General features: G+C 41.3%; 1 protein-coding gene across 1 annotated transcript in view; it reads right to left on the bottom strand.

Moving 5' to 3' along the window:
- ZNF148 (zinc finger protein 148) overlaps positions 1-20,896 on the bottom strand; it is a 39,649-nt gene extending 18,753 nt beyond the window's left edge. The window contains exons 1-2 of the mRNA XM_083408093.1: positions 17,487-20,896; positions 14,996-17,159 (exon numbers count right to left, since the gene is read on the bottom strand). The gene's annotated coding sequence lies outside the window, so the exon portion shown is untranslated. The remainder of the gene's footprint in view (positions 1-14,995; positions 17,160-17,486) is intronic.
- Between the last annotated feature and the right edge of the window lie 1,763 nt (positions 20,897-22,659).

The raw sequence follows: 22,659 nt of genomic DNA, 5'->3' as shown, positions 1-22,659 counted from the left end.
ATAGGCAGAGTGTTTAAGAACACAGCCCCACACTCAAGCTTCACTGACAATATTTGGGTATTTATGGATACATACATGGGAAATGTACGGCATGTTGATGAACACTTTTACTATTTTTATGGGTTATTTGTGTTTTTGTGATACTTTGTTCTATAATTTTAAAGGTACTGTGAGTCACTCTAACTTGTTTGTAAAAAAAAAACATGAATCACCATAAGAGGAATAATTTCACAAACATCTGAATACAGGGTATTTGTAAATCTCTCCCTAGAAAAAGGATAAGAAGTGCATCCCTCAACAAATCATAAGATATTTCAAGCCACCCATAAGACTAATCATCAGGTACAGAGCCCAGTACATGCCAACTACTCATAAAGTCTCAAAATCTGACACTTTTTGCAAAAAGATTCCAAACTGGGAATAGAATTTTAGAGTGCAAAAGATTCACGGCTTCCTTAGGTTTGGATGTGGAGCAGTTCAGGTACAAAAAACAGATTTATGCTTGCGAGATAGATGCACCATTTAATTTTTTTAGCTTGAAATTTTCCAAACTGCACCTTGATTCAAAACATAGGGCAGGAGCTAACAAGGTGATGCAAGGACTTTGGGTTGCACACTGAAACTTCCCTTTCCTCTCCTCTTCTATGCCCCGAAGGACAAACATAGCATAAGAACGTAAGGGAGAGCTCTGCTGGATCACACTCAAAGCCTAGTTATTTTGGCATTCTGTTCTCACAGCAGTCAACCTGATGCCTTTGGAAAGTCCACAAGGAGGACATGAAGACTCACTTGGGTGAGCAGAAGTCCACTTTAATTTTTCTTTTCATTTGTGGGAGAGGGATGTATTTTTGTGACCAACATAACATGCTAAACCAACCTTTATCATCCTTAACTCATCTGATTTTATTCCTAACAAAATTTCTTCTCAATTTACAAAATGAGACAAACTGTCAATAAAGGATCGTTACATTATTGTCTGTTTTCTTGGATAGATCTTCAGATGAAGATTAGATAGATAAAAATAGATAAATTCTGAATCAGCGTGCACGTCAAACTTCTCATATGTAAAATCTGTTCTACACATGTGTAACATGCTATTTTGAAAAACCGTTGCCAGATAATTAAATTTGGAAAATTATCTTTAAAATGATGCACAAGTTAACTATATATGGAAAATGAGTCTGTAGATTGACATTTTCATGAAACTGCCCTTTCCTGAATCAGTCAAAGGCTGAAAAGATATGCCTTGCTGCTGTTCAATTGCTTTAATGATTAAAGGACTAGACAGGCAATGAGAGAATTGCACTTAAATACATTTTCTGAAAAAAGTCACTACATACTAACAATTTCCTTGGCCCTAGCAGTTTTTAAGAATACTGGGTTAGGCAGAGACCTTCATGCAGAATGTGCTGCGAATTTAAGCACTAACTCACCTCCCTATCACCACAAGCCTGGTCAGAAACTTCATGAAACTCTTGTAAAGCGTTCATCAATGCCAAGTCTGAGAAGTCAGGCATTGCCTCTTTTTATGGATACTGCCACTGCTTATGCAGGCCTATCCAAGATGGCTACTAGTGTACACCAGCACCTTATGCTTGACTACACACATGGTGGAAATCAAAAAAGCAACTATATTTCCCAGCAATAATTTACAGTGATGCTCTTGCAAGAAAGGCATATTCAGATGGCAAAGGCAAGACCACACAATTCAAACTGGAATTGATTTTTTAAAAAACATTATTGCGGGCCCCTCAAATTTATTTATATATTTAAAAGATGAAAGATAAAGCTGGATGAAGGCACCTTTAACAAAGTGATAGGCAAATTGTTTAGATAAGAGAAAAAAAACAGCTTTGTTTAAAGAGACATTTCACTGAAACTTAAAAAATAATGGAATTCTGCAGTAGGTCAGCCAGAAAATTGGATTGTATCTACAAAAGGAAATGTTTCCAAAACAAACTGACCCTTGACAAAATGCATGATATTATACACCATGTACTAGCTCTAGTACGTTAATATGCTCCCTGGAACAAAATAGTGGCTCTTAAAAGAAGACTTCTCCCTCCTTCTCAAAAACTATATATAACTTACTTAAGTAATCCTGCAGTTTATTATTTTCTAAAAATATTATCACATTTTTTTTAGAACATGCGTGCTCATCAATTCAGCAACTGTCCCAAATTCTTTAAATCCTTTATCAGTCTCACAAACAGAATAGTTACATACTTTTTTTAAAAAAACAGTATATTTTACTAGGTCTTGATAGGTAGTAGAAAGGATGGAATCCAATTTGATATATTTTCCTTACCATAAAAAAATCAAAAAACCTGTGGAAAATGCAATGAATAGTTTTTTCCTGTCCTAAGTAGTCATGCTGCTGCCTGCAAATTGACCCATAGTGCTTGCATAGTTTCAAGCTCTGCTACACTGATCAACTCTACTGCACTAAAACTAGTTGCAATGCATCTCACACCATTTTTTACAATGAATTCTGGCTATTTATGGAAAATATAAAAACCATTATATTCAATTCAAAAGCTACAGATATATGAGTGTTTTGAAAGTCACATATCAAAAGATTTTCCAGTATCTATTTAAGATCATGTTGATGATTCTACAAAAGGAAAGGAAGCAGGAAGTATCAGGATAAATTGATATTTTGTACAACCACGGAACTGAAAACATCAAAGAAAAGGATTTATAGTGCTGAAGCATAATCATTGGCCCTTGACCTATTTAGACATAAGGTTGTGTCCAATTTTGTCCCTCTGTTGATGGAGGGCTCCTGGATCCAGCAGAGATTCCATGAGGGCAAGTGATTTTAGAAATTTCCCCCTTTCTACTGCAGATTTCCAGCAGAGGGCAAGGGATACTATAGATGGAGAGTGGCAAATCAGCTCTTAGCAGCTCCACTGGAACAAAGAGCCTTCAATCATCAGAGGAGCACAATTGGATACAACCCATTAGGGAATTGTCATTAAAAGTGAGGAGCCCAAGGGGTGCCTCTCTGGGTGTTTCTTAAGACATGCTGTATTTTTCTCTGCTTTTAAAAAGTGAATTGGTTTCACCGAAGTGTTATTTTATTGTGACCTCCCCTGTGAGGAAGAATGAGCTAGAAATTATCTTATGAATAATCAGATACATAATTAAAAGCAATTCAGACACACATATATACTGCAGGGCAAGATGACTCTCATCACCCAGTCCTAGATTCAATGTGAATACACAGGTTTTGTATGTGTATTTCCTCAGCTTGCTATTATGAATGGTTGAAAGACCAAACACTTCAGACCAAACTTGTAACCAGAGTACCAAACAACGCAAAGGAGACCAGCCTATCCTGTTCCAGTTTGGGCAAAGATCTACAAAGCAACAAATCAGGTTGCAAGGCAAGAAATAATTCTTTACCACTAGATCTGATTCTATAAAAGTAACATTCAGATTAATAATAGCCCCAAACAGCAACATTGTCAGGAATGATCAATTCTAGTCTGCCAGTACAATGAAACAATATAGCAGGCCACTTATCTGACAAGGTTTTAAGAATCACAGAGATATCATAGCTCAGCAACAGCAGCACAAGCCTTGCAGGGAGAAGGTCCCAGGCTCAGCCGTTATCTGTTAAAAATGGATCTTGGCTGGGAAAAGTCTCACCGTGCAACCTTGAAGAGCTGTTGTTGGACAGAATATATACCACAGGGCAAGATGATGAAATGGTTGGATTTGTTATAAGATGGTTTCATATCTTCATGTGATCCTCATCACCCAATTTTGAGAATGTGAGATTTTTCTGAAGGATTGGCACTGCTAGGCAAGATGCCTCCATTCTAAAGGAAATCAGCCCTGAGTGCTCACTGAAAGGACAGATCCTGAAGCTGAGGCTCCAATACTTTGGCCACCACATGAGAAGGGAAAACTCCTTGGAAAAGACCCTAATGTTGGGAAAGATTGAGGGCACAAGGAGAAAGGGACGACAGAGGACAAGATGGTTGGACAGTGTTCTCGAAGCTACCAGCATGACTTTGACCATACTGCAGGAGGCAGTGGAAGACAGGAGTGCCTGGCGTGCTCTGGTCCAGGGGGTCACGAAGAGTCGGACACGACTAAACAACGACAACAACAAGAAGGCAAGATGCCCTTATGTTCTGACTCAGCATAAGACAGCTGCATATACAGTCATGTAACTGCGTCATTATCCAGTGCTGGGTGAGAATACGTAGCGTCATATCAATAATTGCTTATGATACTGCCATATCATTATCCACCACATACGATAACAAAAACCTCTGCCCCAGCCACAGAATCTAAATGCATCAGTACACATTACTACTCTAGTTTTGTCCAGTGCCTTTTTAAAAGAAGAAAAAAAGATGTTGGTACCATGAAGTTGTTACAGTGAGTGCCACACTTTTAACGTGGGGGGGGGGGAGCTGCCAGTACTGCATACCCTTGGGTACCCCCAGAAAAAAAGCGCTGGTCTTGTCTTTCATGCAAAAAGCCTTTTCACATCTTTTGCAAGTGAATCCAGTTGTATAGCCTTTCACAGCAATGGTAAACATACTGCTCAAGTATAAAAACTTCTGCTCTGAGCTGGGACATAACTCCCTGTCTTGTTCAAAACCCCAAAAGAGTTAATAGCAGAATGATTAACCTCTGTATACACTGAGCTTCAAGTGCACAAAATTACAGGCAAGAATATCTTCCTGTCAATTTTCTTGATCCTTACAATAAAAAATAAAAAATTAGCACTGTAATAAAAGAGTAAGAAAGTTACATGTAAGATTTTTTAACAGTATGTCAGTAAAATTCCTATACAGTACTGTTTTATCTTAGGAGCATTTCCACTTCTGCAGAGACTCCACAGGGGCTCCCTCTAACTTCCCATCAGCTGATCAGAGGTAGCAGCAACCTCCTTTGAACTTTAAGAGATATCAGTGAACTGATGTCATTATGATATCAGGAAACTGGCAGGTGGGTGGTCCCAGCCATTTGGCCAGTCCATGTTTTAAAGACCTGTATTAAAAAGATATGTTGCTCAATGAAAGAATAAAGTCATGATAAATAGAGAACTTACAGAGAACTTGGTTTTATACCAAAATGCAGCTTCATTAAACCATGACACTATATTTTAAATTGATTTGGTCCTATTGATTTCCATAGAATTAAATCACTTGAAAGCAAGAAAGGCAAATGGGCAGAGGTAATTGTTCCAAAACAGAGTCATAAATTGCAACTGTTACTTGTTAGTTTAGCATATTTATACCACATAAAACGGTATAAACATTATTAATTTATTTATTTCCATTTCAAACCTGCATTTTGAAAGCTTGGGAATAATGAAACACTAAATAGAAAAAGCCACTACTGCCCCATATCTTTTTGACTTAGGGCATTGAAAGTCAGTCTAAGTAAGCAAAATGCTGTAGACTTGAAATCTTGTGAGCCTCTAAGGAGGAGAGTATCACCATTTTGGGGCAGCCACTAAGATAACCTCTCTACATGTCCTTTTGTTTCAACGTGGCAGATGTACATCTTAAAGATTGGAATGGTACATGTGAAAGTGAGACTGAGTTTGTAATGTACAGGAAGCTTTAGAGGTAATATGCTATGTTCCGTTTCAACAAAAGAAATCAACAAACCCTTAAAAGTGTAACTGCCAAAGAGAATGGGATCACTGATGCTTCTAGGAGTCTGATACTCTGCGTGTAGAGGCAACTGGATAGAAGAGTGTATGTTAGTTCCACTTGCTGACGAGGAGCTAGACTCGCACTCTGGAAAAGCACTAAAAGCCATTGGCATTACCACTCAAGCAGAGGAGAAAATCCCCTTCACATCACAGAAGCACTGTGCAATGAGGTTTTCAAGATGGAAAGAGAGGTCACTGCAAAGACATTTCCTAACACCAGTACATCCTTGTGCCAGCAAGGAACTCGAAGCAGAGGACTGTTCCCTTACTCTGCTCTGCATGCCACCACAGCTTTTGTGGCACAAAACTTTGCTATCACAGCAACAAGAGGGAACAGAATTGAGCTGCCACTTGGAGAATTTCTCCTGTGGCATATGAGCAAATTCGAAGACTGAAGCAATGCCATTTAACTCCACAGCATTAGTGAAGCAGAAAGTTCAACAAGATCAGTGTCTTTCAAATGTTTAGATGCAGCCATTCAGAGCTGAGTGACGGAACCACAATATCATAGCTTGTATTCTGCAACAAAAAGACTGGAGCTCTGCAGATTTGCATGCGTTGAATCTGTAATGCAGAGCTAGCCAGCACAGCACCCTCCAGATGTTGCTGAATTACAATTCCCATCACCCTGACCACTGGTCATGCTGTTTCGTGAAATGGGGACTATGTAATCCACACACAAAAAGGCTTTTAAATGTCTCTTTTTGATTGTTAATATATTGTATTTCTGCTCTGAATCATTTTCAATATAAAGCAATTAAAGATTTTTTCTTGATTAACAAACATCTGTAGGGCACCATGTTGGCTATCTGTGCTGTAATGTTCCCAACATTATTACACTAAAATATAAAGTTATTATTTCTCTTTGTTCATGTTGTGCTATTGATTTAAACTGGCTTACTTAATGCTATGTGCAAGGAGAACAGGATGAGGAGTATTTAGCCCTGCTTTTTTCTATCCAGTGACATCGCAATGCAACAGACAGTTAAATTATCAACTGCACTGGGCATTTTTGCCTTAAGGGAACATTTGACCATGGGCTAATCCATTGACTGGGACGCGGGTGGCGCTGTGGGTTAAAGCCTCAGCGCCTAGGGCTTGCCGATCAAGAGGTTGGCGGTTCGAATCCCCGCGTCGGGGTGCGCTCCCGTTGTTCGGTCCCAGCGCCTGCCAACCTAGCAGTTTGAAAGCACTCTCGGGTGCAAGTAGATAAATAGGGACCGCTTACTAGCGGGAAGGTAAACGGCATTTCCGTGTGCGGCTCTGGCTCGCCAGAGCAGCGATGTCACGCTGGCCACGTGACCCGGAAGTGTCTTCGGACAGCGCTGGCCCCCGGCCTCTTTGAGTGAGATGGGCGCACAACCCTAGAATCTGTCAAGACTGGCCCGTACGGGCAGGGGTACCTTTACCTTTAATCCATTGACTAGAATTGAAAGCAAGGACTCCATACTCATCTGACAGTTCTCATCATCATCATCATCATTATTATTGTTATTATTTATTAAATTTGGTCGCACTGGTCGATGATCTCCGGCGGGCTAGGGACAAAGGTGAGAGCTGTTTCCTAGTTCTGCTAGATCTCTCAGCGGCTTTTGACACCATTGACCATAACTTCCTTCTGGACAGTCTAGAGGGGCTGAGAGCTGGGGGCACTGTTATACAGTGGTTCCGCTCCTTCCTCCTGGGCCGTGTTCAGAAAGTGGTGGTGGGGGATGAGTGTTCAGGCCCCTGGGCCCTCACTTGTGGGATGCCTCAGGGTTCTGTCCTCTCCCCCATGCTTTTTAACATCTATATGAAGCCGCTGGGAGAGATCATCAGGGGGTTTGGGCTGGGTGTTCATCAGTATGCGGATGATACCCAGCTCTACTCTCTTTAAAATCGGAACCAGTGAAGGCGGTGAAGGTCCTGTGTGAGTGTCTGGAGGCAGTTGTAGGATGGATGGCGGCTAACAGATTGAGGCTGACTCCTGACAAGACAGAAGTACTGTTTTGGGGGGACAGGAGGTGGGCGGGTGTGGAGGACTCCCTGGTCCTGAATTGGGTAACTGTACCCCTGAAGGACCAGGTGCGCAACCTGGGAGTCATTCTGGACTCACAGCTGTCCATGGTGGCACAGGTCAATTCTGTGTCCAGGGCAGCTGTTTATTAGCTCCATCCGGTATGCAGGCTGAGACCCTACCTGCCCGCAGATTGTCTCGCCAGAGTAGTGCATGCTCTGGTTATCTCTCGCTTGGACTACTGCAAGGTGCTCTATGTGGGGCTACATTTGAAGGTGACCCGGAAACTACAACTAATCCAGAATGCGGCAGCTAGACTAGTGACTGGGAGCGGCCGTCGAGACCATATAACACCGGTCTTGAAAGACCTACACTGGCTCCCAGTACATTTCCAAGCACAATACAAAGTGTTGGTGCTGACCTTTAAAGCCCTAAATGGCCTCGGTCCAGTATACCTGAAGGAGCGTCTCCACCTCCATCGTTCTGCCTCGGACACTGAGGTCCAGTGCCGAGGGCCTTCTGCCGGTTCCCTCGCTACGAGAAGCCAAGTTACAGGGAACCAGGCAGAGGACCTTCTGGGTACTGGCACCCGCCCTGTGGAACGCCCTCCCATCAGATATCAAAGAGAAAAATAACTACCAAACTTTTAGAAGACATCTGAAGGCAGCCCTGTTTAGGGAACCTTTTAATGTTTAATAGGTTATTGTATTTTAGTGTTTTGTTGGAAGCCGCCCAGAGTGGCTGGGGAAACCCAGCCAGATGGGTGGGATATAAATAATAATAATAATAATAATAATAATAATAATAATAATAATAATAATTATATAGCCACACTTCCTCCCAAAAAGGATCAGGACAGCAAACACACAAACAAGCAAAAACAATTCAATAGCTAAAAGCAATTCCAATATAGATGCATGCAATAATCCCATTTCAGAAACTTGTGCATATTAATTCCTGGGACAGCATCCAAGGTGTCAGCCTGCTTGCACAATGATATTCTGTTTGCACAATGGGGCTCCCCTCCTCCTCCCCTTCCCCCTGCAGCTCCCCACACACCCCCAAATCTGTTCTGGGGCAGACTGAATGGATATTTTGGGGAGGAGGGAAACACATCCACTGCTGCAACGCTGGGTATCTCCTGTGCAGGAGTGACAAGTGGAGCACTGGTAAAGGAACAACAGCAGCAAGTCAGGGGTCAATTGGGCAGTTGCACTGGAAACAATTGTGTAAGCTACCATGCTCAAAGAACAGCTCATTTGATCAGGTGCAAAGTCCCATTGAAGCCTCCAACTTGCCTGTTGCGTTTCACTTTTGTAAACCTCTTCAGATTTCATAGGTTGCGGCATTAACTCAAATAAATAACAACCAAGACAAATAGCAGTACTAATGATCTGGGCAGGGGCTTCCAGTAAGATTATACATTTTATAAGACTTTCTCTGTTGGATAACAGCCAAAAGACTACAGATGGAGTAGATACTTTGAGAAAAGTGTGTATCTTTGGTGTTCTAGAGTATAATCATTCTTCTGTGAGCTCATTTGCTATTTTAAGGATAAGTGGGTTTCTCCCACACAGATACTATTTGTGTATTTGGTCTTTTATATAAAAGTTGTGTGCAACACCTTTAAACCAGGTAAGCACCCATTAGAAAGTCTGATTGCCTTGGCTAACAAAAAGAAAGGAGGGCCAGGATATTTATTACCTGTACTTCCAAAGTTCTCATCATTAAGTTGACTTGGGTTTCTTGCTTGAGTCATGTGGAATCAGCAGTTCTACAACATGGTCTCTACAAAATACTTCCACCTGGACTGATGGGGTCCTCAGGTTGCTGATGAATGGGTGGTGGTCCTACATTTTACCAAAATTACTATCTTCCACCACATCCAATTCTGCAATTCTAACGTTTAAAGAGTACTTTTATCACCATATGCCAATTTTAATATTAGCAGCCTAGGTGCATTGTTTGTGGTATCTTTTAAAAATGAGTATCATCCAAGGAAAATTAAACTATATGTTACATTTTTTAAAAAGGCAAAAATAAAGTAATGTTGTGAACCAGGGTGTTTAACCATTTTAGGCTGAGGGCCACACTAATCCATGGAGACCAAATGTCAAAATAGATGTGGCCAAAGTGAAAAAGTGAGTGTGGGTGAACTGTAAAAGTAAGTGAGCCTCTCCCCTTTTTAAGGACACCTTCTGGAGGCTCCTGGGGGTCAGAAAAAAAACTTTTCATACCATGCAATCACAGCAGGGAGTGATGGGGGGAGGAATTTGGGACAAATTTTTGAGAGGTCATGAAACCTTCTGGCATTACAGTATTGCAGGAGCAGTTAGTTTAAAACAGGTTTTCTGGGGGGGATTTTTTAAAAAATGTTAACTTTGGAGGACCACAATAAACCTTTTGACACATCACAGCAAGGATCCACAGGAGAGTTTTTTAAAAAATTAAACTAAAAATTATGGGAGGGTCAAAAAACCCTATTAGGAGCCTGCATACAGCCCACAAGTTAGCAACACCTGTTGATAACATTTCATTGAAACTGGCCAGTCAAATGCAATGCTTTGCAAAATTCAAAAATCAGTGCAAATGTAAAACTGCTCAAAAAATAAAATATTGCACTAGAGTTCTATAATGACATGTGATCTATTTAATAATATAGTTGGTATATCAAGGCCTAGCAGCTTTTAGTTGCTTTATTTGCTGTAACCAAATTCTTGATGGCTTGACAACTTAAGGATCCCAGGCAACCCACAAGGAAACAATGGCTCTTAGAAGTGTGGGAGATTCTTATCATGAAAAAATTGACATTTAAAATTAAGCTAGATAGACAGTCTATCAGAAAATAATCATTTTAGGAAAATGTGGCATGCACTCAATATGTATTTTGGAGTGTTATGTTAGCTCTTAGCTCTGTTGAAATATGTGTATATACACCTATAATGATGAGCAATGAATGATATCAATTCTCTTAAATGGCTAGGGGCTGTTTACTTGCTTTGAACCCAGAGTTAGGTGTTCATGTTAAACAGGATATAATGTACTGCTTTATTGACAATCTCAAATAGAGAGAATGATAAAATGGCTAACATGCCGATTTTACACTGATCCACTTCATTCAATTTTGAAAGGTAATGGCACTCTTTGACCCTAGTAAAGTATAATCTCTTCAAACCAAGTAGACTGAGCAGTTTCCAAATTGCACAACATCACCCCTTGCAAACTAAGGTTTTAATGGCAATATTCCTATTTCAAAAATGCATAGTGTTCCAACATGCCTGTGTCAAACCATTTTTCCCATGCACCTGTTGAAGGGTAGTACTTTCACATCCTCTTGCATGGTTATGACTTTATATATGGTTTCTCAGAGGAGGGGCCATGGTGAACATCCAATGATGTCAACATGCAGTGGGACATCTGTCCCCCCCCCCCCCCGTGCACCTCGCAAATACACTCCTGTGAGTTGGGGAACCCCCTGAGCATATTGCAGGGTGTAGGTGCTTTCAAGGTGGGAAAAGAAGGAATGAACCGCTTTTGTCACAATGGATATCACCTCATACTTTTTCTTTACCCAGTGGTGTACAGGATACTCTTTAAATAATAGTCTAAATATTAACTTTTCAATCCTTGCAGGCTTTGACTGAATTCTAAAGAATGATTAGGTGCTTATACAAAAATAAAAAATGGAACCCTAGCATTACCATAGCTGGTTGATATTGGGGGGAAACCTGTCTTCTGAAAGGTTTGCAGCTGATCTTAAATTAGAGGATCCTTTTGTGAAAGAAAGAAATAACATCCCAACTCTACATTTGTAGTTGAGGTTTTCTTCTTCAGATATTATTCTGAAGCATCCAATAATCATCTCCAATACATGAAAAGAGAGAAGTAAAGTTCAGTATTTTTCAATTCTCTATTAAGTTGAAATTGCAGAATTATGAGAGCTCTTAAAAAGGTGTCCTTCTATCATCATCTGATCTATTGCTACATAGACCAAAGCAGTCAGAATGATAAAGAGATTATTTACAGAAAAACCCTAAGCAAAACCCCAGTTTATGAAACTTTAGTAGTAATTACATTACCTAATTGTTCCTCTAATCACTTAGACATGACTTGAAGAGGTATCAGTTTAAATGTACAGTATATAATTTATCAAAAACGTGTTACTTTGGACTGTATCCAAGTACATTTATATTTAAGAGTACAACCACTGAAGTAAATGGACCTAAGTTAGCAATGTCAATCCAAGGGTTTACTCTTAACAGGACCAACATTGGACATAGTCCTCTATCTTTTTAACAGTTATCTATCATATATGGTCACAGGCGAAAACCCCAGTTTTCTTGCAAAGACAAAAACTATATTTAACAAAAACAAACAAAAGCACTGCCTCACATTTTCACATTCAGGGCAAGATGTGTTATAATAAATAGCCAGCCACAAGTGTTTGTTCAATACTGGTAAACTAGTTCTGCATACAGATTTTAGTAGAAGCCCCAGCCTGAATGAACCCTTCTCAAAGTTAAGTAAATATCAAGGCTACAACCCTGCACAAAGTTGCACATCTGCCAGTCCTACTGAAGTCTGAGGAACCTATTTGTGGATAACTCTGGCAAAACCGCAGCCAGCATTTGTGTTAAAAAATAAGCTCTCCCAACTCTCTATTCTGAAAAGGAAGAAAGCCTTTTCCCAAATCACTACCGACAGTTCAACATTTATCTGTCCCACAAAAAGCAATTGTTATTGAAGATTAAAATCCAAAAAGACTAAGGTCCTTCAAAGTAGTAACAACAGTTAACCTAGAAAATACTAGTTACATAACAAAGATAACCAACAGAAAGGATATTGTACCTTTAAAACTCTAGAAAGGTCTCTCTCTTTTTTGTAGACACTTGTAAAAAACATGGTGGAATGTTATCCAACATAACTGGACCCCAATCTTCTAAAACTGACACAGAGCAAGAAGGCCTCACAAAAATTGTCTTGAAACGGAAGAATCTATTGAATTCACATATTTTAGCCCCATTGTTATGTTGAAAATGAATACAATCTTACATTTTAGGAAAACTTTAAATCTAAAACTGAATTTTCATCTACAATATAAGTGTCTCAACTTGTAAATGAAAGCTTTGATGATCTCTCTTATGCCCCACAAGCACTTACTCCAAAATATTGTTTACATGGAATGTAACCAGACTAAAGAGGGAATGGGATAGTGGATTCAATTGTGGTAGGTAGCAGATAGTCACAGATCTGGCAATACTGCTTTCAGATATTGGATTGCAATTATATTTATGAAGTCCACCATTTAAGTCTGGATCTGAATGTTTCTGACCTTTCCACAACCATTTCTGAAAGAAAGCAAATGTATTTGGTTTAAGTTTTAGCAACAACGGAGTTGGCCATTTTCAATGTATTTCTTTATGAGAACACTTTGAAATTATTCCCATACAAGCATAAATATAAAAACCTCTGGGTTGGAATTGTTCAATCACACAATTTTTTAGAGACAATCACTGGACAGATAGCCAGAACTACTGCTGACAAACTTTTCCTCAGAAATTCATAGCGGTGACCAACTCCAATGCAAGATCTTCCATTCATGCATCTCTACTGAAATCATTCCAAATGAACTCCCAAGGAGAAATGCCCAATGCTAGAAGAAGCAGGAAGTGTGTAGATGTTCAAGTATCTCTATAGCTTAGAAGTAAGTGTATTTCTGGGTCCATAGTGGCACCCCAGTTTTATCTTCCTATTCATGCTGAGCTTGACTCTTAGTAAATACTCCTTGGTGCCCACTTAGCAATGCTCTCCTTATGACAAGGTATGTACTTTAATATACAACTATTTATAAATAAATGAGCCCAAACAGTATACTACAAAATCCTTATCACATAGGAGTATGAGCTAGGCTAAGTTATGTATCCAAACAGTAGTTGTAGGAAGTAGACAGTATGTGCGTGCATGTCTCAGTTCCGTAATTCAGTACCTGAAAATGAAATGTCTTTGGGCCTATACTGGAAGCAAGGGAAGGAAGGTTTTAGATTGCTCTGCATCTGGAAACTGATGCATTTCACGTTCTGACAGTCTTGTGCAGCCTGATGCTCTACTTACTCAGAAGTAAATTTCAATGAGATTAATGGCATTTACTCCCATGTAAGTATGCACAAGCCTGCAGCCATAATCTATGTTTCTGACAGTCTGTCTCTAAGGAGACTGGAGTCCCCTGCTGAACAGGAAAAAGATATCTCTGTTCTGCATATCTATTTACAGGCTCTTCAGATTCAGGGCATGTGGGTCTCTGTGAGACTTACTCTTGCCGCAACAATTCTGAAAGAGGAAGGGGGAAAGTCCTGCAGGAGATTTACCTACCCATCTATATCAAAATGCAACATTCAGAGCAGGACAAAATTGCCTGTTAGGTGTTGAAGATGCCTGTTCATAGGGATCTGTCAATCCCTTTGTCTCTAATGTTTGCCCGGCTGTCTTCAGGAATCCTACGGATCCCTTGCTGGAACAGGAAGCAACCAGAGTTGGGGCTGGCCACTTCTGAATCAGGCTGTCAATCGCAGGGTTAGGTAGTTCAAGGGGCTGATGGCAAGGGGTCATCCTTTGTAGTCATGACTGTCCCAGTGTCAAGCATCTGAAGGGTAGCCTATGTGACTTCTTATTTTTTTAAAAAACAACAACCCTCAAGGTTATAAAAACTGCAAAGAGGGGAGAGGATGAAATCACTGTGGGCCAAAGGTTTAGGAATGTGCATTTCTGTAGATCGGTCATCCCTGCAAGTCCCTTTGTCTGCCAGGCTCTCTTCTCCTTTTTTTTATTTTTAAGGAGGCCACCTTGGAAGAAGAAAAAGAAGAAGAAGGGGGGTTGGGAAGCCTCCCGGGGGAAATCTGCTCGCCCCCCCCCCCGTTCCCCCCATAGCCCCCTTCCTCCTTTGTTTGCCTCTATCTTGTCTCCTTTGCCTTTGCCTTTGCTGACCTACGAAGGGCTGGGAGGGCTACCGGAGCCCCAGCGAGGCCTGCTCGCTCGCTCGCCCGAGATCCCAGCTCTCCTCCTGGCGAGCAGTTGCAAGGCCCCGTGCAAGCGGGATCTGGAAAGGAGGCGGGGGGGGGGGGACACGACGGAGCCCGGACTCTTCCCTCCCCTCAGCCCCCTTTCGCCTCACGCACTTCGCACCGCCACCCGCTCCAGGCCCGAAGCGTCTCCCTCCACCCGCCCCTCCCTGGCGGGGCCGCCACAGAGCTCAGGCGACGAGGCCCCACCAAGGAGCCCGGGCCCGCCTCCCGTCCCCTCCGCGGCTGGATTCTTACCGGCGGCCCGAAGCTGGGGAAAGAGTAGGGCGGCGGCGGCGGCGGCGCGATGACGACGACAGAGGAAGGCGAGGGCGGCGGGGGAAGAAAAGGTGATGGGGGGCTCAGAGCCCCCAGGCCGCGGCTCCGGCTCCTGCCCCGGGCACCATGATGGCGGCGGCAGCAGCAAGCAGCAGCAGCAGCGATGGCTCCCTTCCTGCAAGAAGCTGCTGCAGCGGCGGCGGGCGGCAGGCCGGTCGGGGAAAGCGCAGCCGCCTCAGCCTCCTACTGGCGGTGACAGCGACGGGCCGAGAGAGAGAGCGAGAGCGAGAGAGCGCCGCCGCGGTGCAGCTTGGGAAATCGCCCGCAGGATCCGAACCCGCCACCAGAAGCCGGGCTAGCTGCTGCTGCTCTCTCCCCCTGAAGGGAAGGTGGGTGAAAGAGAGAGAGGAGTAGTAACAGAGAAGAGGGAGGAGAAGGGGAAGGCTTCGGAGGTCTCAGCCCCAGGACTTGTGCCCCTCCATCCCAAATCTCTGAATGAACTGCAGCCACCAGCATCAAGGACTAATTCGATTAATCGGTGTGGTTTCTAGGCCAGCTTGGACTTCAGACTTGAAATTCAGCACTTGGAGATCAAGGAGGTGGGGAGAGAAGAGAATAGCGAGGGGGCCTACCTAAAAAGTGCAGAGGAGAGTGCAGGAAGGGAGTAGATGCAACAACTGCATTGGGGTGAACAAGGTTAAAAGGTATTAGGTACTCCTATCTTGGGTTATTCCACACACCCGATGTCCCCAAACTGACAACTGATGGAACACTGTAAGGCAAACAAAAAAGTGCACCAGCATCATCATGCCAGAGATAATTTATGATTTATAAAAAGAGAAATCCACAGTTGTAGAGCCACATCTGAAAAGGCCCTGTTGCTGATGCCCACCAATCTGGTCTTCATTAACCGTAAGCCAGAAAGCAAAGCCTGTTACTGATCTAATGGATCAGGTAGGTTCATCTCAATACAGTAGTGAGTGACTAGACAGCTGGTAAGTTTCCCCTTCTAGGATGAATTCAGATGTGTTGTAGTGAGATTTTGGCCTCCCAGCACCTGCATAATCCCTACAGCATGCTTAGACCATGCTGCTAGAGCTAGAGCTACTCTCCAGAAGTTTGTCACTACAACTCCCATCAGCTCCACCCAGCATTTCCTTTGTTTCTGGGTGGTTGAGTTGCAGTCTAATACATCTGGTGGATACCAAGTTGGGGAAAGCTGCATTACAATGCTGAAGAGACAACGTATTAAAAAAACCGCCTACAATCTATACTCATGGCATTTTTGCAAGTATTAAAAAATATATACCAGCCCATCTATGCACATATTCATTGAGTGGTGACTCTGACAGGCAATTTGCCTAGAACTGTTACTCATCCTAAGCAAGCAACTAACAATAAGATACTTAGGCTGCAATGCTAAACACACACACACACACACACACACACACACACAAATTGCACTTCTCATATGGGGTACTTCCTAACTGGTGGCTCTTAACGCTACCCAGTAGTCCTCCCACTGTTAGATATATGCAGAATTGTAATTGACTTTTCACATTTTTTGGTTAAAAGTGTTGTATGTTTCATCTACACTACTAAGTGTGATGCAGCTTTATGGGCAGGAAAGAGGCAATTCACCTGAGCACAGCATTTTTTTATTACCTTTTTCCAAACGTTAAAAACATTCATACCAAAACACTTTTTCCATTTCAGGGGCACTGCACAATTACTTCAGTTATGTTAAAAAGTAGATGAAAAGGGTAAAATGGAAAAAAACAAACGAACACAGTGATAAAATGGCACAGACTGAAACGGCACTTTGGGCTTTTAAAAATCATTTTGTACATTTGAGTTAAGACATTTTTTCATTCGTGTGTTGTTGCTCAATTTCTTTTTTTTTTAAGTAGGCAAATATACAAATTAAATATTGCCAAAAAGCTGTGTAAATGAAATGGCCCCAACCAGAAAGGTAATAGGTAAAATTAGTGCTAGACTGGGACCTAGGAGACTGGGGTTCACATCCCTACTCACCAATGAAGCTTACTGTGTGACCTTGGGCCAGTCACACCCAGCCTAACCTACCTCACAGGATTGTTATGAGGATAAAATGGGGAGGTAGATAACAATGTACAGTGGTGCCCTGCAAGACGAATGCCTCGCAAGACGGAAAACCCGCTAGACGAAAGGGTTTTCCATTTTTCGATGCACTTCGCAGGACGAATTTCCCTATGGGCTTGCTTCGCAAGACGAAAATGTCTTGCGAGTCTTGAGATTTTTCTTTGCTCCCCACCCCCTTTTTCTAAGCCGCTAAACCGCTAATAGCCTTTTAGCAGCTAATCCGCTAATCCTTTAATAGCCGCTAATAGCGCTAAGCCGCTAATAGGGTTGCTTCGCAAGACGAAAAAACCGCTAGACGAAGAGACTCGCGGAACGAATTAATTTCGTCTTGCGAGGCACCACTGTACACTACTTTGAGGGAGGAAAGATGAGATATAAATGGAATAACAAATAAATAATATCACTAACACATCAAGGCCACATTACATGCCTCTTAACACAGATGGGAAATATTGGATATTGCAGTGCTGTGCTGTTGCTTCCACATTAGTCTAATTTTCTGGGTAGACTGATGAAACACAGGAGAGCAACAGTTGATGAGAATGTAATAAAGATGCCATCTTTTCTGTAGGAAATAGTGTGGATGCACTTATAGGCAGCATTTTATACTCCCCACATCCATGAGTATTAGGAAGTTCCAGGGCAGACTTTTATTTGATGATGTTCCTTCTGAGGAGAGTGTACTGGAGACAAAGAGAAGAGACACATGAATATGCAAATAATAGTATACTCAAGTGTAATATACTTTTTATAGAATGTTCCACTTTTTACAGGCGCTGCCTCTTTGCTGACAAATGGTGTTCTGCTTCCAGCTTCTTTCCTTTGTTGCATCTTTTAAAAAGGAATTTAGATTCCTCAGAGCCAAGCTAGACATAAGGAGAAAAGATGTTTAAACAGAGATGTTTAAGCCTGCATCTGTCCCAATCACACTGGTTGTAGGGTTGGTGGATAATAAGCTATGGGGCAGTGGGAGAAAAAGTGTTAGCATCTCCCAGCCCATGTTATCCTTTTTCAGTTAATACCAGACTCTCATTTTCTACATGACTGGGACAGATCTGGGTTTAAGTACACAGCCTGCCACCATCATGACTAGCTTTGCCTCTAATGAGAAATAGAATGAAAGGCCTCCAGCACAACAAAAGCCACTCCTTTTTCCGAAGCTGCATCATCTGGAATCCTTTCTCAAATTTGTTTGGCAGCCTGTAGTTAGTTAAATTGCAGGGAAATTATGGTGAAGGCACTGGAACAAATGTCAGCAGGTCTGTGATGTTTCTGATCCTTCCACAGCTCTCCCACACTCCCGAGACCTTCAGCAACATACTACTATGGTAATGCCGTTGTGCTGAGATTATCATCTCTCAAGACTTTGTGTATAGCTGAATAAACTTGATTAATCAGTAGTGATGGCCAGTTGATATTCCTGGAGTTGCCTGCCTGTCACAGAGTGTGCCAAGATTGCACCCTTTTGCAGTTTGTAGACCACAAAACTGAAATATTAGTAATTAATGAGCACCAAATTAAACTATGTCCTAAACTGTTGGGCCTGAACCATTCTCTCACACTGAAATGAACTAATACAAACAATTTATAAACATTTCACAGGAATCACAGAATAAATATCCACAAATATTTTAATATAATTTCATGAAATACGATCTAAAGATATTTACTTAGGCTGCAATCCTGAGCAGAGTTGCAGAGGGAACAGACACAAAGGTGTTCTCTTGAGTTAACACGAAATGTTCTTCAAATGTCAGCACTTTGAATTGTGCCCAGAAATAAACAGGTAGCTTATTAAGCTATTGTAATATGTGCTATCTATGACAGGCTCTGGTCAATAGTCTGGCTACAGCATTCTGAAGCAGCTGAGGTTTTCAAACACTCTTCAAATACAGAACCAGTGGTTACAGCTGTCCTAACAATATAACCAAGGCATGTGTTGCCATGGCTAGATCTGACATCTAAGAATGGAAACAGTAGTCATACCTGGGCAAATGCTCCTGGTAACTGTTCAAAACTGGTTTTACAAGTTCCGGGCTGAATCGAAGAATGCATCCAAATTATGACTGGGGGAACCTCTTTCTTTTGCAGATTGAAATTCAATTTATTTGCCCTCATCATGCCCATTAGCAATGTTGGGTTTGGACTTAGAATTTGAACAACTTCATTGAAATTAGATGGAAACAAGATATAGAGTAGGGTGTCATCTGCATATTGGTGATACTGAACCCTCCAGACCTGGATAATCTCACCCAGTGGTTTCATGTAGATGTTAAATACCATGGAGGACAAATTGAAACTTGAGGGACACCATAGGTCAGTAGCCAAGGTACTGAACAGGAGTTGCCCCAGCACCATTTTCAGGAACTGCCCCACCAAGTAGGACCACCATAAAACAGGCTCCAAAGTTTCATCACAGCCATCCGGTCCAGAAACATAGCATGGGATGGTATGCAAAGCTATGAAGAGGTTGAGTAGAATCAACAGTGACTGTGACATACTCCCTCCATCCAGTTCCTGGCAGAGATAATACACCAAGAGAACCAAAACTATATCTTATCTCATAACCTTTCAGGATTAATCCAGTCTTGTAACAGCTAATCAAAGATCACACCATATTATTATTGTACAAATAATACATTCTCAGAATGTTAATGTTCAAAACATTATCTAAAAGGTTATTCTAACACACAAAAGATGGATGGACACACACACTTCAATAATTGATTCTATAGTAACAACCACCGATGTGGCACACACATGCCATATGTAGTAATATTAAATAGGCACCCTCAATCTTAAATTGGCACCAGTTCATTTAGTGAGAATTACTTCCAAAAAACTACAGGATCAGGCTGCAAGACATACAAATTCTTTAAAAAGCCCTGTCATGGTCATGCAATAGGGCAATTTCAGTACACACACGTTTAAAACATAGGCAAGTTAGGAGCAGAAACAATTGTTGGAAGTTTATTTCAAGCAGTGTTTTGCTTTGCTTGCTGAAACCCAAGCCTGTATAATCTAGTAGAATTAGACTTAACAGTATATATGTAACTGAGATACAAATGTCGTCAGATGCAGCAGAAAACAGATGTAGATTGTGCTCCCCACCTTACATGCCCTGTGTCAGAAGCCAAGCAGTACAAAAAACCAATGATACAAGTGTTGCAAAAATTATATAGGCTGCTGGAGAAAGAGCAACATATTAACAGAGGTATTTGCAAATATCACAGACATTTCTATGCATCATACATCTATGAGCACAACCTTAAGGGGAAGGATCAACATACAGTGGTACCCCGGGTTACATACACTTCAGGTTACAGACTCCACTAACCCAGAAATATTACCTTGGGTTAAGAACTTTGCTTCAGGATGAGAACAGAAATCGTGCAGCGGCAGGAGGCCCCATTAGCTAAAGTGGTGCTTCAGGTTAAGAACAGTTTCAGGTTAAGAACAGCCCTCCAGAACAAATTAAGTTCTTAACCTGAGGTACCACTGTATAGCTTCAGCTAAAGAGGATGCACATCTATAACAAATGGCTTCTACAGAAAAGACTAAAAATCTAGACACTTCAAACATGTAAAAAATGTAACCATGCTACACTAGCGACATGAAGCTCTGCATATTTTGCCAGATACAAATAGAGCCGTCTAGCTACAGAATATGTGAAAAGTCAATGGTTTAAGGATTGCTTAGAACAAGCTCTGATATTTACTCTTATTTTCATGTAGCATACAGCTGAATATTTATTTAGTTCATGTCATAATATGCCACCTTCCACTGATATGAAATAAATTGCTTATTAATTTTGACATATTTATTTATTTGTTGTTGTACTGGTTTGTGTATTCTGACTAACATGAATCATCATTGCACGTTACACCTGGGGAAAATGTTGAACGAAGGGCACACTTCCCATCTTGTACTTTTATCAGTAATGTACCTTCCATATGTTGCATTTAGTCTTTCCCACGGTAGCACACAGCTAACACAACAACAAACATGATTCAGTTCCCCTTCAAGTCTCTTTGAGCGTGTCAGAACTGTAAGGGAAATTGAAAGCAGACCGCATAGTAAATCTGCAACACCTTTCCAATTCTATGGAACCACATAAACAAAAAAATCCAGTACAGTATATAATTTTTTGCCTGTGGCTTTTATGGCAACCCTTGAACTAATATATAGATGTCCTTGAAAAGCTTGCAGTGACTTGTATGCTGCTGTTTTTCCTGCCATACCTGTTGCATTTTTAACCATGGTTTAACACACAGTCCAGCAATTGCAGCACTAGGCATGTCCAAGCCTTCAGCATCGGGCCAGAAATAATAAATCTGTGCTTCCCTTAATTTTTTATTTTTGTTTTGCTGTATAGAAAGCAGGGGTGAGGTTGAGATCACATAGAGAAGCACAAATCTGACATCCTGCTAGAGCTGTCGAAAAAGTTGTGGCTCGTGGATCTATTAGAAGTGGATGTGAAACTTTCAGCCTTGATTCCTCCGGTTCCCCTAACACACCTGATAATTAGAATGCAATTTACCTTTTTCTGCCAACAATTGCATTCCACAATGGCTGGCAGTTCCAGAGGTCAGATTTAAAGATCCCAGCGACTCAACAATGCGGATCCTACTTAGGTGCAACAGGAGAGAAGAATTATGGCAGAGTCTGAGACAGGAGGGAAGCTGTAGGTAGAAAGGGGCATTTTGACAGTTGCAGAGTCTCCAGACTCTATTTAGAAGGGGGAGTTTACAGTGACTTTAACACCCCATTTTCACACAAGAAGATGTTTGTTATGTGGTACCTATTTCTTTACAGATTCCTCTCCTGTGAAAATGTCGTGATAACCATTGCTAATTGTTCTGCCTTATTTTTGTGTGTGTTGGGCTACTTTGGAATACTTTGACACTAGGGGGCAATATGTAATCAAACATTTCTTTTACCTAAGTACTTTTCATTCTAAAGAAACAAATTTTGGTAGACACTAATTGGGAGATGTACGGTTATTCACTGGGTTTATAAAATGTGTTTGCTTGCCAGTAAGTAATTTTTACTACATTCATAAATCAAAACTGTGCCCAAAAATTAATTACAAGAGAGTATATTTAGACACCACAGTTCAATGGATAAGTGGAGTTAAAAAGCACAAAGAGCCTATTCAGTCTATATCGAATTTTAAGCAGAAAGGATAGCCTTTTCCTCACAAGTTTTCCTTACCTTGAGAAGCTATGCAGTATCTAGCAAAGGTTCAGATGATCCAAGCCTGCTGCTCCATATCTACCTCTCCAACGACTCTCTGTCCTAAATTTTTCATAGCAGAAATTTCAATTTGTAAGCTCACACCTGTACTGTGGGGTGGGGGCAGGGACTACAGAGGTCCTTGGCTACAAAACAAATCTGAATAATTATTTTTGCAATCCAGCATGTTTAATATTGTTAAATTATTGTTGAAATAGCCATCTCTGTAAGGTAGTCAGAGTAAGGAGTCAATTGTCTGAGATGTCAAAACAGATATCTGAAATACC

The sequence above is a fragment of the Podarcis tiliguerta genome (genome assembly GCF_965153285.1).
Source record: "Podarcis tiliguerta genome assembly, chromosome: 1".
NCBI classification, from domain to species: domain Eukaryota; kingdom Metazoa; phylum Chordata; class Lepidosauria; order Squamata; family Lacertidae; genus Podarcis; species Podarcis tiliguerta.
This window is presented reverse-complemented; position numbering and strand designations above follow the sequence as displayed.